Here is a 19,972-nt window from a genome sequence, read left to right as displayed (position 1 = left end):
CGCAAAAAACAGGCACATCAATCGTGACAAAATTAGTATTGTCTAGTAATCTTATTTTAAAAATAAAAAAAAAAATATTTATTCTTATTTTAAAACTGATAAATAATATATGGACTATGGTGATATGTTTCAAAGAAATATTACATTGAAAATGTTATAATTTGAAACGCGGAAACGTGTGCCTATAAATAGTATATTATTTTCGTGACAACGAGTTAGTTATTTTGCTCTGTAAAGAAAAATGGCGGCGTCACTCGTCTCAAGATTAGTGTGGGACTAACTGAAAAAATTATATGAAACAAAGGTATTTATACCTGATGACCACATGCACGTTTGCCTTCGTGTTATATAAAAAAAAAAAAAAAAAAAAAACATAACCTAAAGTGTAACAATTTAAGGAAAAAATAAACAACAATATGTCCATCATTAACAACATAACAGCGTGATATTACTGTTATAATAAAATTGTGACTGGACATCGTCTGTACATGGGAGATATTTAAAAAAAACATATGAGGCGTCTTAACTGTAATAAGAGAATTTAAACGATATCTTTTAGATATTTTGTCAGTCTGTCTATTTAAATGTTTGTTCACGTAATCACGCAAAAACTACTGCATCAAATTAGATGCGATTTTCATAATCATATTTCTGAAGGTGTAACTGAAAATCTGGTGAATATTTTATCTTAAATAAATAAATTTATTATTGTTATATATATATATATATATATATATATATTGCTGGAGACCACGGGATACAAATACTAGTAGTAATATGTTATTAACAGGCATGTTTTGTCCAAACAATGCAATTTTTTTTGTATTTATAGCTTTTTTTTCAAATACTAATGAAAAAAATTATTATATTATGAATTTGTTTATAAAGTGAAAATTTTTTCTTGCCTATCAAGCCTGTATTTGAATAATAAAACTTTTCCAAAAGCCATTCGTACAGTGTGTTCTTTAATTGTCTGTATATATATATATATATATATATATATATATATATATATATATATATATACACACACAAATAAATTGAGAATCTTCACGTTTCGGAAGTCTCTTGAAAACTATTATTTGAATACAATACAATTAATTCTTACATTTCAATAAATACTTAGATATTGTTATTGGTAATTGTCATGTAAGTTTGTTTGCACACATCGTGTAAACAGTTTTTACCGGAGTCGTAAATTATAAGCAGAGACTGTGTCATAATGATTTCTTCAATATCCGCACGGTCACACGGTAGATGGCGCTGCATCCTGAAAATTGACGATCGAATTACGTGGCTCCTTGAATAGTATTTCACTTAATATTACGTGAGAATTATATGTATTTATATACATTTTCCATTATCACTACATTGTATGTAACAAAGTCGCTCTCGCTGTCTGTCCGTCCCTATGTATGCTTATATCTTTAAAACTACGCAACGGATTTTGATGCGGTCTTTTTTAATAGATAGAGTGATTCAAGAGGAAGGTTTATATGTATAATACATGCATAATATTGTAGAGAAACACTGATAATTTTAAAGGTTTCTAATATGATGTGATGTAATGTGCACCCGTGCGAAGCCGGGGCGGGTCGCTAGTATAAAGTAAAGACGAACTGTCTTTTAAATATTATATTTTTGAGTATATATAATACCAGAGGGAGACTTTGTACAAAAGTCGATTGCTTGGGTACCTCTGTCCCATTCGTGTTTCAACCGTGAAGCAGTTGTGTTTGCATGGCTGTGTTTCGGTTTGAAGGGTGGGATATGCCGTGAATTTACTGGGTACAGAGGAATAACACCTGAGTCCTCAGGAATGGCAACGCATGGGGGGTATCATGGGTGAAACAGTATACTCTGTTATGTCCACGGTACTGCTCATGTCTATAGGCGACGGTTACCACTTTCCATCAGGTGGGCCGTCAGCTTGTTTGCCATTCTAAGTCGTATAAAGAAAGAATAATAATAAATGAAGATCCAGAGGAAATAGACCTCAATAATATTGATATGTAAGCAGGTTTCATGATTCATTCCATTAATTTTTGTTATCATTTATCTACAAATGTTATTTTAGACTTCCAGTATCTATTAACTGATCCCGCGACTTCACTTGCGTAACCGGAATAAATTGTCTTTGTTCCCCTCCGTATTAAGTATACACATGCCACTTACTTACTTACCGAATTTCATAACTATTGGTCAAGGGGAAAAGGGATTGTTAGCAATGGGGTCAAATAGTCCCATTACTAGCAACATACCATGTCAGGTTGACCTCCACGTGGTTTTTCCTGGAAACCATCGTGGTTAATTCTAGTTGAATTCGTCAGGATGGGCTTACTGACTTGTTTTCTACCTCGTCAGTCATCTATCACTGGTGCCCCGCCAGTGTATACCGATACCGCAGACGGGGTTACCATACCATTATCACGCATTCAAAAAAAACTATCGTTTAAGCCGTTAAGAGGTAATAAATGGACATTCATATTCATAATATTAATAAGCATGTAGATTCTTATTGATAGCAATATATCCAACCAGGTCGACCACCTCGCGGTTGCCCCTGGAAACTATCATGATTAATTCCTGATGAATTCATCATGATGGGCTAACTGGCCTGTTTTTATCCTCATCGATCACCCTTCACTGGTGCCCTGCCAGCGTATACCATTAGCGCAGGCGGGGTTACCACTCCATTTTCATCCAATAAAAAAAAACTTTGGCTGCCAACCTGCTTGCCAAGCGTGGCAATTATTGGCAAAACACCTATTTAAGGGTAGCTATATAATAAAAAAATATATACGATTTAGAGTCTAATTAGAAGTATGACTATAAGGTTTTATATAATTTTACAAGACTGTACATACAACAATAGGTCGCGGCCGGGGGGAAAGGGATTGTTAGTAATGGGGTCTAATAGCCCCATTACTGGCAATATACCCTCTCAGGTTGACCTCCACGCGGTTCCCCCTGGAAACCATCATGTTTAATTCTTGTCGAATTCTTCATGGTGGGCCAACTGACCTGCATTCATTCTCACCTATCATCTTCCACTGGTGCCTCGTCGATGTATACCAATCCATTTTCACCCATTAAAAAAAAATAGGTCGCGGCCTTCAGTCTTCTCGAGAACTTTGTAAATGGTGAATGGTATAATTCATCATAGTATAATTCTCCAATGCGAAAGACGAGGGGGGAAAGGGATTGTTAGTAATGGAGACTAAAAATCCCATTGCTAGCAATATACCCAACCAGGTCGACCTCCTCGTGGTTCCCCCTGGAAAATATCATGGTTAATTTCTGATGAATTCATCATGATGGGCTAACTGGCATGTTTTTATTCTCATCTATCACCCTTCACTGGTGCTCCGTCAGCGTATCCCGTTAGCGCAAGCGGGGTTACCATTCCATTTTCACCTATAAAAAAAAAGTGTGAAAGATGAAAAATCCGAAATAAAATCCCGGAGCTTACCGTGAAAGCTAATTTCGATGTCTCTTGTGTGATTACGTCCCCCCTTCCTTTCCCGTGGACGTCATAAGAGGCGGCTAAGGAGAATTAATGGTGGAGGGATGGACAGCAGTGCCCCTTTTAAAACATCACTAAAAGCCTAACTGCGGTTACCAACTCTGTGCTAATACTGGTAAAACCTCCCAAGGGGATCCCAACCTATATTTGGTAATGGATAGTTAACGTTTATTTGGTGTGATTACATGGTGAAAACTGTGGTAACATTCTGACAATCCTTTATACAATCAACACAGTTGCGTTCCTATCGCAGTTAGAATCTTTATTACTAACGTTTGCACCTACCTTGTTTTTTGTTCATACATTTAGTTCAATTTTGTTATTTTATTTATTACTAGCTGTTGCCTGCGACTTCGTCCGCGTTTCCGTCGTTTTTCGTAAAATAAGTAGCCTATGTCCTTCCTCACGGTTCAGTGGTTTTGATGTAACATACACATTTCCCTTCACTGCTCTGCTCTTATTGATCATAGCATGATGAAAAGTATACTATGACCTGCCCAGGAGTATGAAGAATAATTGTACATAAGTTTCGTTAAAATCCGTCGAGTAGTTTTTGTTTCTATAACGAACATACAGACAGACAGACAAACATTTTACTGATGCATTTTTGGCACCAGTATCGATCACTAATCACCGCCTGATAGCTATTTTGGAAATATATTTCATGTACAGAATTGACCTCTCTACAGATTTATTTTAAATATAAATTTTGGACTTTCAGTCCAGCAATTAAAATTCTTATCTAGTACGTCTACGAAACGTCTCACGTTTTTGGGTGCGTTTTTTTTTTGCGTTTCAAAATAACAATAGTGAGGTTCCCAGACGCAATTAATTTTATTACGGTTGCCGACTTTTTTTTAGTTATTTGTTTTGTTTATTTATATAATTTACTGCATTTGTAAATTACAAAGGTAAGATTAAATTTTATGATAATAATAAGATTTTTAAGAAGTAAAAATCTTGAATCAAAGTGTGCATAAAATTTCTATTAGTACAATAACCATATGTATTTTTGTGTTAATTAATTATTTTTTTTTATTAATCGTTTGATATTTTGAATGCAGAAAAATACCGTTTCGAAAATTATGGATTATAAATTTTTGATTTATCTAAAATATACATATCAGACGCGCGTTTTGTTGACAATATGACGTGTAACTGATATTTCGGTGGTTTGTTAACATGGTACAAACATTTTTTGTTCGGCAAGCGGGCGACAAATACAGCTAATGTAAACAGCACTCTACTAAATTTAGATATCTAAAAGTAAACCATAGATATTTTTATAATAAAATACATAATACAAATATGTGTATTATTATAATACATGTTACTCCACAAGGATAATATACGATTTCTATTATTTATTATGAAATAATATTTGGTTAAATAAATCTTGTAAATATTGTGTCGTTTATATGTTCTAGTATATGGAGTCCACCTCCCACATTTCGGTCACCTCGTGAGCCAGGTCGAGATATTTTCTCTTTTTCTCAGTTTCGGCTTTCACGAGGTTCTCGTCATGCGGTATGGTGACATCCACCATAAACACACTCGAAAGTGCCCGATCCATCACCACGATATCAGGTTATTATTATTGTTATAGTAATCCTCCAATTAACTCGAACACATCGGTAATCCTTTTATGAAAATCCATTAAACCGTTTACGTTACGTATTCATTGCGTCAGAGTTTTGAACATATACATACTTACACTTTTATATAGACCAAAAGACATTACCTTCCTTTATTCAATAGTCAGGTAAATAGACTTAAATTTTCTATGAATCAGTAAGAGATTTGAATGAAAATGACCCGTATCTTGCTGCGCATAAGATACTTTTTACTATAAGACTTTTTATACTGAAGTCAAATTGCCTATTTTTTATACATCACCTAAAAGTACCTATATTTTTTGAGATAAAAAAATTCATATCGGTTCTTAAACGATGGAGTTTCGAGGTAACAAATATAAAAAATACAACTGAATTGAGTATTTACATATATTGAAATCGGTTAAAAAATCAGTATTTTTTAATAGTTATGTTTATCTAAAAAGCGATCAAGTAGCAAAAAAAAAAAGTGTTAATATAGTTCAAATAAATAAATCTAACACCAATTATTGTACGACCACTTCTCAGTATCACACATATTATATATCTTGTAGTAGTTAGTTAGTAATGTGCGTCACAGTATATTCTGTGACGACAACAGTGCTGTTCAAGTCTATAGTCGACGGTTACCACTTTCCATCAGACGGGCCGTCAGCTTGTTTGCCATTTTAAGTTGCATAAAAAAAAACTTCATATTTTGTTTGATGCATTTTTTAAATACATTATTATTATCAAAATTCTAAATTTAAGTAAAAATTTTGAAATTTAATAAATTAATTTAACTTACGGATATTACTATGGCCTTAAGTTACTGGTAAACAATTCAGATGTCGCTGTACTGTGTGTGCATATGTAATCCGCACAAACAAAGCTTTTTTTTTTTTTTTACAACACAGGGGGCAAACGAGCATGCGGCTCACCTGATGGTAAGTGACTACCACCACCCACAACACCAGCGGCATTGCAGGTGTGCTGCCGGCCTTTTAAAAAGGAATATACTCTTTTCTTGAAGGTTATGTTGTCGTATCGGTTCGGATATTGGTATATCTAGCAATATTTCACTTATCATATTTTTAAAATTCAACGCGATATAAAATATAAAAGTCAAATTATTGGCATCACCAATGACGAATAAAATGACGTAAAAAGGACAAAAAAAAAATAGCTAAAGAGCTCCTGTCTCAGTCTTATTTTGTACTCTGTCAGAAATAAGCGACCGCCAAACAGTCTATTTATGTACCTAAATAAACCGTCGATAAAAAACTTCAATTTATTTTTTAAAAACACCGCTCTCAGTAAGCTTACTGTTAGGTATAAATGCAAGCTTGCTCTGCCTAAGTATCTTTCAAAAGAAATTTATAGCCCCTTTATAGGAGTGGACATAACATTTTATAGTGAAATATACTTAAAAAATATATATAAGACCTATTTGTTAATAAATTTAAAAACTTTAATTCAGAAATATTCGTTTAGCAAAGCCAATCTGTGTAAACGATTACTTCGTAAACTAAGACTAAGTCTTAGAAGATAAACGCGCTCGACGTTAGTTGGATCGTGTACGTGACATTTAATATATTAAAAGTGCTTATTATAAATTGTTATACTTATTTTTTCGTTTATATACTCGAGACTTTGTACAAAAGTCGATTGCTTGGGTACCTCTGTCCCATTCGTGTTTCAACCGTGAAGCAGTTGTGTTTGCATAGCTGTGTTTCGGTTTGAAGGGTGGGATATGGCGTGAATATACTGGGTACAGAGGAATAACATCTGAGTCGTCAGGAATGGCAATGCAAGGGGGGTATCATGGGCGAAACAGTATTGTGTGTGTATTGTTTTGTCCATGTTACTGCTCATGTCTATAGGCAACGGTTAACACTTTCCATCAGGTGGGTCGTCAGCTTGTTTGCCATTCTAAGTTGTATAAAAAAAAAGGGAATTATTTTAAAGATTTCGCTTAACAACCTTTGAAAAAGAGGGGGAGAGGTTAATTGTAGTAAGTAAATACAATTAAATGTAGTCAATTATTAGGACATATCTGTGAAGTCTATCACGTTAGGTGGTTAGTTGAGAATATAGGACAATTGATTTTGTTGCGAGATGTATTGATACGACGAGATGGATGTGGGGAGCCTAGTGGCGTATATTTGAAATAAACATTGATTTACATCAGATTATTAGCACTTTGCTAACCGGTAATGAGTTAACTCGTCTTTTCATATCCAAACTTTGCTGACCGGTGAAGAGTTAACTTGTCGTTGCACTAGCGTAAAGATACGTCTTACTACCACGACTGGCAACACCGTTTAGATTACAAAGCACGATTGGATGACCAAAAAATTACTTAGTAATAAGTTAATAACAATGTTAGCAAAGGCGAACTTATCTCTAAAAGAGATCTCTTCCAGTCAACCTAACGCAGTGGCATAGGAAGTAGTGAGTGGGCAGTAGTAGTGTAAAACAGAAATTAAAAGAAATATTTACATAAATTACAAATCATTATATATATATTTGAAAGATACAATATTAATACATACATATAAATATCAAATAAAAGAGAACACAATGATGACAGTCTTCTAATCATTTATATTTAAACAAAATTGAAAAGATAGAATGATTTTAATCTTTTCTTGAAGGAACTGCTAGACGGGCTATTCTGAATACCTACGGGAAGTCTATTCACACCACGGCTTATCACAATTTTGATGACGGAATTCCCGGTTAATAAAGTGTTAATACGAGATAAATATTAATTTATATTATAAATAACAAACAAAAGACGTTAAGATAGAAATTAACCTGTCACTCATTAACCTGCGTGCTATTAACTCATACGTGCAATGCTAAATTGGCAATTAATAAGCCTCTTAGTAAACAATTTACTTACTGCGCTGCATTCACTTACATGCGAGTATGGTGTTTCACTTAAATTTAAAACCATTTTTAGAATAACGAGTATTCTATAGTATTTTATTTTCTAGTATAATATATATATAAAAAAAATCTTTAAAAAAATGCATTGGCTAAATATATTTAATCAGAGGGAAACTTTGTACAAAAGTCGTTTGTATGGACATCTCTGTTCCATTCGTGTTTCTACCGTGAGGTAGTTGTGTTTGCATGGCTGTGTTTTCGTTTGAAGAGTGGGATATGGTAGTGAATTAATAGCAGAGAAATAAAACCTGAGTCCACAGGAATGGCAACGCATGGGAGGTGTCATGGGCGAAACAGTATACTCTGTTATGTCCATGGTATTGCTCATGTCTCGTGACAGAGGAATAACACCCGAGTCCTCAGGAATGGCAACGCATGGGAAGTATTGCGGGCGAAACAGTATACTCTGTTATGTCCATGGTACAGCTCATGTCTATATGCGACGGTTACCATTTTCCATCAGGTGGGCCGTCAGCTTGTTTGCCATTCTAAGTTGCATAAAAGAAAAACTTTAAAATATTTATTTACTTGCTGACAAATAGCGCTGTGACAGAAGGAGAGTTGGATCGTACCATAAGAGTCTCTTTGTACCAACTGGAAGTCTGGAAGAGAACCCTAATAACAGAGACTTGAAATATTATGAAATCGATTTAATACTGAGTAAGTAGGTCATCTCTCTATTTTTAAATGTATAAAATGTATTTTGATGTACAACAGTATGTTTCATACATATGCATTAGATTTACAAAAAAAATATTCGAATGTGGAACACGGCGTGTTTACGAGATATTGTTCCATAAAAACATAATTTTAAAATTGTAACAAAATTTACATGAGTCCAAATACTGAAACGATACAACTTACTTACATATCGTATTAATAAAGTTTGTATTGATGGTTGAATGTATGGATGGTGTTTCTACAGTGAAACAGTTGTGTTTCGGTTTGAAGGATGGGATATGGCTATGAATTCACAGATTAGTCCCCATAAATGGCAACGCGTGGGGGATATCATGAGGGAAACAGTATACTCTGTTATGTCCAGGATACTGCTCTTGTCTGTAGTCGGTTACCACTTTTCATCAGCTTGCCATTTTAATTTCTTTTGCTGCATGAAAAAAATGTATGGATGTGAAGAAATTAATGAATGAAAACTCTTTACGGTGCCCTTTAAATAATGATACAGATATATGGATGGATTATGTGTTACTTTTTCATACAAAAATTGAATGGATTTGAATGAAATTTGGTATACTGGTAGGTTATATCCTAACTTATTTTAGGATTATTTATTTACTGATTCACGTGGGTGAAGTCGAAAGATACAGTTAGTAAAAAATACTGTGAAATTCGATTCAGTGTTTGATGACATCGCATAATAACTACATAGTATAAAACAAAGTCACTGTCACTGTCTGTCCGTCCATAATAATAATATAATAATAATAGCCTTTATTAACAATCTTACAATGTATTTATATAGTTTAGTTATTTGTTTGACACCGGTACGTGAAGATTGTCTTGCTGTCCAGCATAGGCCTCCCCTAGAGTTCGCTACTGAATGCGATTCTGCGCTTGTCTTTTCCAGGTGTGTCCCGCTATTTTTTTGATATCGTCTTCCCATCTACGACGCTGTCTCCCTTTTTTTCTCTTATATTGTCTCGGACACCACTCTGTAATATCCTTAGACCATTTTTCTTTATTTATTCTAACTATATGTCCTGCCCACCTCCATTTTAGTTTCTTGATACAGTAAGTAACATCCGTGAATTCAGTTTTCTTCCTTATAGTGTCCAGTTTTACTTTATCTTTTAATTTGATGTTCAGTATACTTCGTTCCATACTGTGTTGGCAAGTTTCTAACTTATGTATGTTATGATTAGTTAAGCTCCAGGTTTGGCATCCATATGTCATAACAGGCAAAATACAAGAATTAAATATTTTGCTCTTCGCTTTCAGTGGTATGAGAGGGTTTTTCATTACCTCCTTAAGAGACCAGTATCTTTTTCTGTCCGTCCATATGTATGCTTAAATCTTTAAAACTACGCAACGGATTTTGAAGCGGTTTTTTTAATAGATAGAGTGATTCAAGAGGAAGGTTTATATGTAAAACATATGCATAATATTGTAGAGAAACACTGGTAAATTTAGTAATTTCTAATGTGATGTCGTAAATAAATACATTTGTTGCGCTTACATTGCAAACGCTGGCTGAACACCACGAGATAAATCAAAATAATGTACTACAATATTGTACACCTTAAAAAGGTCAACAAAAAAGTCCGCAATGGTATATGTCTATCTCTTAAGGATAACCCAAAATAACCATTTTTTATCCTTCATATTTTATGGGAAAAAATGGCTTATGTACGAAGTAATTTTAAGCAATACAGTATTAATTTTGATCTAATTAAGTACCTTAAATACATTATCCATTTAATATACATCAATATGGCCCTTTACAGCATGTAATTTAAATGAATATTTCCGAAGATATTACAGATATAAAATGCAGGGACATAGCGGTGCGGCATTGCAACCGTGCGAAGCCGGCGCGGGTCGCTTGTATTTAGGTATATGAACAAAAAAATATGAGCAAATACAAAACATCTCTTTAGGAATTGCATAAAAATTAAGTTTACAAACTACTTGTAAGCTATCTTGTGTATTTTTTATAACAATATTCAAATTCGACATTGACTTATACAAATGTGATATTCTTACAGACAGACATTATGCTAATGAATTATATTTAATGGACAGTTATATTTAATACGTTTTAGAAATAGCAATCCCACATTTGTATGTAATAGTGTCATTACTATGCAGTTTGTGTTGACGTGTGTACCATCATACAACATGACAAGTACCCACGTAATCGTTTCATGAGTACATACACTTAAGTGTGTTGATGTCATGGAAATCTAGACTTAATATTGCTGTCATACATTTACAGAAATAGAGCCAAGTGAGAACGTTCTTAGTACCAGGCTATATATCATATTAGGTTACAATTTTTTCTATACAACTTTGAATGGCAAACAAGCTGACGGCCCACTTAATGGAAAGTGGTAACCGTCGCCTGTAGACATGAACAGTACCAAGTACATAATAGAGTATGCTGTTTCACACATGATACCTTCCATGCATTGCCGTTCCTGAGGACTCAGGTTTTATTCCTCTGCTATTAATTCACTGCCATATCCCACCCTTTAAACGAAAACACAGCCATGTAAACATAACTGCTTCACGGTAGAAACACGAATGGGAGAGAGGTGCCAAAGCAAACGACTTTTGTACAAAGTCTCCCTCTGGTAATGTACGCAGTATTTTTTACGCTGGCGGGAATACTAGTGAGAGATGATAACAAAATATTAAGTTATGAATTCTAATAAAAGTTATCCACAGTGCTTCTCAGGAGGATCAGCTTGGAGGTCGACTCGAATATACCCTAAGTAGTAAGAGGGCTGTTAGACTAACTTCACTTACTATTGTGATTTTTAACAATACCTTTTATCCTCGTGCATGATCTTAAATTTGATCATCGTCATCATATCAGCTTTTATGCTGAACATAAGCCTCCCCCTTGGGAGGTTATGCCAGTATTTGTCATGCTTGGCAACCTCAGATAGTCATTGGAGATGTTTAAAGTGGGATGCTGCTGCTCATCCCTCGCCCTCCCTTAGTCGGCTCTTACGACACCAACGGGATAGGAAGGGGTGGCTTATTCTATGCCGGGACCACACGGCTAGGTACTAGTTTTTAGCAAGAAATTATTATTACACTTTTTTATATAAATATAGGGCCAAATTGAAGTCATTGTATAATTTTAAGTAATCTAAAACTAAATATTTTTTTCCAGAGAAACGGAGAATACTAACTTGGCATATTCACTTGTATCATAATATTAGCAGTTAACTGCCCACTGCTGAACATAAGCTTCCTAATAGAAGGGGTTTGCCAGTAGTTGCCACGCTTGGCGAGCCTGTTGGCAACCGCAACTAACCGCAGTAGAGTGCGTTCTTATATTTTCTCAGTGTTTTTATATTTATAATATTTTCGGGTATATTATTAAAAATCTTATACACATATTATGCTATTCGTCAAATAAGTACTAAACAAAAAACATCATCGAATAAGTAGCTACATTTTGAAATCGGTTAAAATTAACATAAACGGAGTAAACATGCGCCCAAAATTATTTAGTCATTCGTAACCCAATAATGTGTAGTGAGTCAGAGTTCTCGTGTTCCTTTTATAGTGCTTGAAATGTCTTCGTGAAGAGCGCACGAGCAATGATTGCCACATCGATTATTTATTGTATCGACTCGAGAGATACGTATATAGGGCGATCTGTGACCAATCTATAAAAATGGAATTCATCCTTTATTCATATATACTTGTTTACAATGTTTTAAATCGTCACTTTTTCATATTTCAAACATTGTGTTCAGCATTGTAAGCGACGCGTTCTGTGCCTCATAACTCAATTATTAATAAAATAGTTTGTCTATGTCATTGTCTCTGGGTGAGGTCGTTTTTAAACTTATAATCGGCGCAACGGACGCCACGCCCAGTCTGCACCTAGATACGATCGACACCACACGTCTATTTATTATCTGTAATTAACGAAAATAAAATCAGAAATAAAATCCAATTGTTAAAGTCTTCGTTTTCTTGCCATCACCGTGACCTACCATATTCCATACCATACAAGCATGCTATTATTCGCTGGTAAGAGCACTCAATAAAACAGTTGCTCTTTTAATGCCAATTTATGTTTATATAAGGCTATTTCTCTGCTCAATTTTCAAATTGCTCAGTTTGAAGGGTGGGATATGGTGTGAATTTACTGGGTACAGAGGAATAACACCTGAGTCCTCAGGAATGGCAACGCTTGGGGGGTATCATGGGCGAAAAGGTATACTCTGTTATGTCCAAGGTTACTGCTCATGTCTATAGGGGACGGTTACCACTTTCCATCAGGTGGGCCGTGAGCTTGTTTGCCATTCTAAGTTGCATAAAAAAAGCCAGATATTGATGATTGATTTGATATTTAATGACAAATATGATATATTTAAAAAATATTTAAGTTTGTAAAATAAACCTATGGCTCACTACATGTTTTGGGATACTGTATGTGTGGTAAGTAATTTAGAAATAAATAAATAATAAGGTCAAAGCATGACATAGAATGAGACCATAGGATGACTTTGTACAAAATTTCCTTGATTTTGAAATTCCCTGAGTTTGAGATGGGATGTTGTCTCTTTATCACTTTTTTATTAGCTATAAAAAAGGGAATGTTCCAGAGAATTGTATGACCTGATGCCATCGTCACCCTTTTACCGTCGTACCTCTCGCCATAGAACTGCATTTCTCTCACATTTCTCGGAATGAGCTCCCCTCTTCAGTTTTCCATTTACAATATAATATGAGAAATTTCAAAAAATATTCATGTTGCCTCTCTAACAATAAAAAAAAATGTCGACATAGGTATCTCTGCCCTACACATGTTCTCTCGTGGAGTAGTTGTGTTTTTTTGAGAATGGAATAGTAACCCCGCCTGTGCTATTGGTATACGCAGACACACCTGTATACATGTATATGTAATTATCATCATCATTTTAGCTGTTAATGTCCTGTCCATTGCTGAACATAAGTCTTCGCCGTAAGGGGAGTTTATCAGTAGTTCCACGCTTGGCGGTTACCGCAGTTAGGTATATAGAGATCTTTCAAGAGGGACGCTGCTGCCATTCTACCATTAAGTTCCCTCAGTCGCCTCTTATGACATCCACACTAAAGGAAGGGGTGGCCTATTCTATGTTGGAACTACACGGGTTATATTTACATACATGAATAAATATTACAGTTATAAGTCATTAGACGATAACTACAGCTCGAAGGAAAATATGCAAATAAAAAACGAAAAGAAGTGGAAAAAAAGGTGAAGAGATCTAAAAATTAGTGTCACAATTACAAGTCGATATTCAAACTACCTCGTTACACACGGTTCAATCGGCTACAGATCCTCACTAAAGCTCTGAGCAGTTCTTATTTCACCTTCAGGGAGAATCGATTTTATATTCTTAAAGACACACACAGGTCGGTATTAAAAATAACCCATGTAGTAGCACCTTCAAAAAAAGAGTATATTCCTTTTTAAAAGGCCGGCAGCACACCTGCAATGCCGCTGGTGTTGCGGGTGATCATGGGCGGCGGTAGTCACTTACCATCAGGTGAGCCGCATGCTCGTTTGCCCCATGTGTTGTAAAAAAAAAAAATGTTATTCTTCATCTCGTATAGTATCTCTATACCTATAACTCGATCCGTTAATGCGCTAAGAGCTGACAAACAAATCCACTTTTATATTTATAATATTAATAATTATAATGGACAGCTATCCATACATCGGAATGATTCTGTGATCAATCAATTATGTCATCAGATGGAGAATGCATTCCTGTTTTATTGATTTGTAGCTTGACAAATGAATTTTGTATTAATATACAATCGAAAACTTTATTTATAAGAATTAAGTTTCATTGCTGTGTTAATGTAGAATATATCATCATATTTTTTCTTATACCACTGAGGTGGCAATAAATCATACGGTCCACCTGATGGCAAGTGCTTATCGTAGCCTATGAACGCCTGCAATACCTCTAGTATTACGCACGCGTTGCCGTCCCTGAAGAAATCTCTTTATCCCCCTTTTGAAGGACCCCATGCCGTAGTCTCTTGGGAAAACCTCAGCAGCGAGCTCTTTCTATAACCAGAGTGTTCGTGGGAGAAAACATCTTTGAAACCGCGCTGTACGTGACCATTTAGGCTGTAGGGTATGAGGGTGAACTCCCTGTCGGTGGCGAAACGTGCGACGGTAGAAAGTGGGCGTGAACATTACATATTTCAGATATTATACGTCTACTGCTAAATACAGGTCTCCTCCATGGACTGTCATAAGGAACTCACGTGGTGGCATGATTGTTTAATCGCCAAATATAATAGTCCATTCCGATGTACCGTGGAAAGTCGTCGATTACAGTTCTCACTAATATTATAAATATGAAAGTGGGTTTGATTTTAGCGCTTTAACGGCTTAACCAATCGCAAAGAAAGGTATGCAGGCAATATTTGAGAGGAAAAAGAGCACAGGCCATGTTTGATCCCGACCTGCAAACATATCTCGCGGGTAAAAGCTAGTAACAAATAGGTGAAAATATGAAATTTGATTTAACAAGATTTATTTAGTAGATTTCTCGATAGATAAATCTTCAGTTAATAATGAATATGCCGCAGGAATAGAAGAATACTAGGGAGTTTAGAAAATACCTCGAGACACACGAACTTATATAATATTCATTAGAATATATTACTTATAATCCTTCATACATACATACATACATATCTGTCACGCCTGTCTCCCATTAGGGTAGGCAGAAACAATGGAACGCTAAATGCTTCGATTCAAACAAACCTCTCTCGCTTCTTCCACATTCATCAATCTTTTCATACACGCTCGCCGGTTACGGGTACTTTTAATTTGGCCCTTCTTCAGCACGTCGCCTATTTGGTCGACATACGTCCGTCTAGGGCGGCCCCTGCCGACATCTCCGTTCATTAATAATCCTTCATGCTTAGAAAATATTATAGTATAATATAGTAATTCTACCAGAGGGAGGCTTTGTATAAAAGTTATTTGCTTGGGTACTTCTGTCCCATTCGTGTTTCTACCTTGAAGCAGGTTTTCAGTCAACTAAATATAAACTATATCTAGAAGTATATGATAACAAATTTATAAAGTTTTTAGTTATTGAAATAAAAGATAAATAGTTTAAATATGACTATAGATATATCCATAAACATATCATTGTTGTAGCATCTCGATTCAATAGAATAATAATCAATCTACTTAATACCCATACCATTTTTCACTAATAGTTGCAACCTAATAAATAGCTTTGTTGCAGTCGCATTTATTATTGGATCATGCTGTGTGCACATGTTGTGGCAAGTTTACCTGATACCCGTTATGTACTTGCATATTATAATTTAAGTTTTTATTTGTAAACTTCTGTTATGTGCGCCTAATAAATAAAATAAAAAAAAAAAAACAAATAAAAATAAAAATACCAAGTAATATGTATAACATAATGTCTAATTTAATGACAATTAGCCGAGCTATTAAGACACAGAGAAGTAATAAATAAACAAATTCACATATACATTTGAAAACGTAAACTGTAATAGCATATTTAAAGTTTTAAATGTGTAAAAAAAAATAGCAGGAAACTTTTTTCCATTGAACTTGGATTGATAAATAAGAATTATGGCAACAGAAAACATTGATTGATGGTACGTATCAGACATCATGCGGGATACGCAATAGAAAAGTAAACAAGTCTAATGGGAAAAGTAAAACCATATGAAAACTATTTCGGTATCAAATAATAAGATAAGAAGACTAGTAACTTAGTATTATTATGTATATACTAGCAGACCCCGTAAACGTTGTTTTACCACTTAGTGCGAAATATAAAAATCGCGTTTAAAATACAGGGATTGATCGTAAAATGATGAAAATTTAAAGTTGTGTGTATTTTTCAATGCTAAATCATAATAAAATAAAAATGGAAAAAAAAATGTTAAAAAAATTAAAAAAAAGTTTTAGGGAGGGTCACCCTTTTTTTTATTTGAGGGGTATGAAAAATAGATATTGGCCGATTCTCAGACCTACCCAATATGCACACAAAATTTCATAAAAATCGATAAAGCCGTTTCGGAGGAGTTTGGTAACAAACACCGTGACACGAGAATTTTATATATAAGACAAGTACTTACTTGACCGTGTGGTCCCGGTATAGAATAGGCCACCCCTTCCTTTCCCGTGGTTGTTGTAAGAGGAGACTAAGGAGGACGAGGAATAGGCAGCAGCGTCTCTTTTAAAATATCTTCAAAGCGTAACTGCGGTTCCAATCCGCCTGTCAAGCGTGGCAACTACTAGCTAAACCCCCCAAGGGTTTAAGGGAGGCTTGTGTTCAGCAGTGGACAGTTAAAGGCTGATATAATGACGACGTTGAATCTTTACTTGCTTACTAACATTATAAATGTGAAAGTGAGTTTGTTTATGCAACTTAAAATGGCAAACAAGCTGACGGCCCACCTGATGGACAGGTAACCGTCGCATATAGACATGAGCTGTATTATAGACAGAACAGAGCATACTGTTTCGCCCATGATACCCCCCATGCGTTGCCATTCCTGAGGACTCGTGTGTTATTCCTCTGTACCCTGTAAATTCACGCCATCTCCCATCATTCAAACCGAAACACAGCAATGCAAACACAACTGCTTCACGATAAATACACGAATGGGACAGAGGTACCCAAGGTATTGTGTAGTAACTTATAACGCTTTAATACTTTAACCGATCACTATGAAATTTGGCACACCTATACTATAAGGAATGGAGAAGTATATAGGCGTTCTATTTCACCCCGGTTTTTAAATATGTCCCGGTCAAGCGGGCGAAGTCGCGTAACTTAACAATAAATATAATTCTATTTTTATCATGTTTTTATACCACTGAGGTGGCAAATAAGCATACGGCCCACCTGATGGTAACCGGTTACCGTAGCCTACAAACGCCTGCAATACCAGAGGTATTACGCATTCAAAGCCGACCCTGACAAAACCTCTTTACTCCCCTTTTGAAGAACCCCATATTGTAGTGTCTTGCGAAAACCAAGGCGGGGAGCTCATTCCATAACCTGAGTGTTCGTGGGAGAAAACATGTCTGAAACCGCGCTGTACGCGATCATTTATTTGCTATTTAAATTATCACTTTTCATGACTGTGACATTGATTATTGTAATGCCTAATATTAACAATACATGACAATACATGACAATAGTGTTGTATTAAATAATTTTTCTGAAGACCATTGTAATATTTGTGTGCCCAATAACGGCAGAACATAACGACCTAAACTATTTTATATATTTATATATATATATATATATATATATATATATATATATATATATATATATATATATATATATATATATATATATATATATATATATATATATATATATATATATATATATATATATATATATATATATATAATCATATAACTGAACGCCTATGTTTATGCAAATAAAGAATTGACTTCATTAAAGTTTCCCATCCAGCGCTTGATGTAAGCGATTTTCTTTTATTAAAAGCAGATAATAAGAGATATGGGATGCAACTTGCGTGAGCACGTTTGCTGTGTCTCATCTGCGGGATACTCTGGCAATCCAACGCGGAAATGCCGCAAGTGTCATGAGGACCTTTGGGTCCAGTACGGATCATGAATGGGACTGATCATTAATTTTTTTCTTTTTTTTGTGATTCTATGAAATGTATTAGTTTTATATAAGAGATTGAATCTTTTTAAATTTAATGATAAATGAACAATGAGTATATCTGTTTGAACGTGTTACTTTGCCTGTGTTTATAATTAGAAAAAGGTATTGTTACTCCGCTATTGAAAATAGAACGTGGCGACGCACAAACTGTAACTCGCGGCAACTAATCACCACTGTCTATAGCAGAAAGAGAAAAACATACTTTGGATCGGTTCTCTAAATGTCTTACTGGTTAAAACATTTGTATAAGAATATTATGACTTGTCCATTAGAGTTTACGATTGATTTTTCCTTGCAGTCCAACGCTGAATTACAGAGGTCAGGGCCGCAAGGTCGTTGTTACTGCCAAAGTGAAAACAACTTGAATTAGTAACAAATAATTCATATTATTAGTTTACTACATGACTTTAGTTAGTACTTATAATGGATGTCTACCAACTATTTAGTGTTGAACTCTAAATGGCTGCTTTTATATAATTTTGACATAGTATTTTATACGACGACAGTCTGCATTACCTTAGTAAGGCAATTATAATACTTTATAACATTATTTGACTACAAATTATTAAATATCTTACATATAGGCTCCTTACTTTGAAAATGTATCCATTTAGGTTAAGTCCTGTATATACTTCTATGTATTAAATTTATTTATGTATTTTTTTTGTTGGGTGAAAATATGGTAACCCCGCCTGCGCTAACGGGATACGCTGGCGGAGCACCAGTGAAGGGTGATGGATGAGAATGAAAACAGGCCAGTTAGCCCATCATGATGAATTCATCAGAAATTAACCATGATAGTTTCCAGGGGAGACCGCGAGGAGGTCGACCTGGTTGGGTATATTGCTAGCAATAAGATTCTCAGTCTCCATTACTAACAATACCTTTCCCCCTTTATTTATGTATTGTATATTAAATATTTTTACACAACCATACAATATCATGCATTAACTGTCCACTGTTGAACAGAAGCCTTTCTCTTGGAGGGTTTTGTTAGTAGTTGCCACGCTTGGCAACCGCAGTTAGGTTTTGATAATGTTTCTTAGAGAGATGCTATTGGCCTTACCTCGAGTGTTAAGTTCCCTTTGTCGCCTAAAACGACACCCACAAGAAAGGTAGAAGAGACTCGTTCTATACAACTTCTTACTAATATTAAAAATTATATTATTATTTGTATAAAATTGTAGATGATTTCTAAAAAATGACCTTAATTAGAGCAATACTTCTATTGCTCTTTTGTTTTATGTTTTGTTGCCAGAAACAAAATACTTTTTATTAGCAACAAATAGACTGCAAATTAAATACGGCTTTTATAATTGCATTCCTAAAGGTCTAACCTAATATTTATTTATTTATTCTTCATTACACAATATAATTTGTACGCGTTGCGAGCTTAATGCCATATGGCATTCTCTACCAGCTAACCATTAGGTTAAAAACAGAAAACGTTCGAAGGGCAGATGTGGTGAAAAATATGTGAC

Source organism: Galleria mellonella, unplaced genomic scaffold, assembly GCF_026898425.1.
Source record: "Galleria mellonella isolate WM207_F2 unplaced genomic scaffold, CSIRO_AGI_GalMel_v1 utg28, whole genome shotgun sequence".
Classification (NCBI taxonomy): Eukaryota; Metazoa; Arthropoda; class Insecta; order Lepidoptera; family Pyralidae; genus Galleria; species Galleria mellonella.
The sequence above is the reverse complement of the archived record's forward strand: the minus strand, read 5'-3'. Positions refer to the sequence as shown.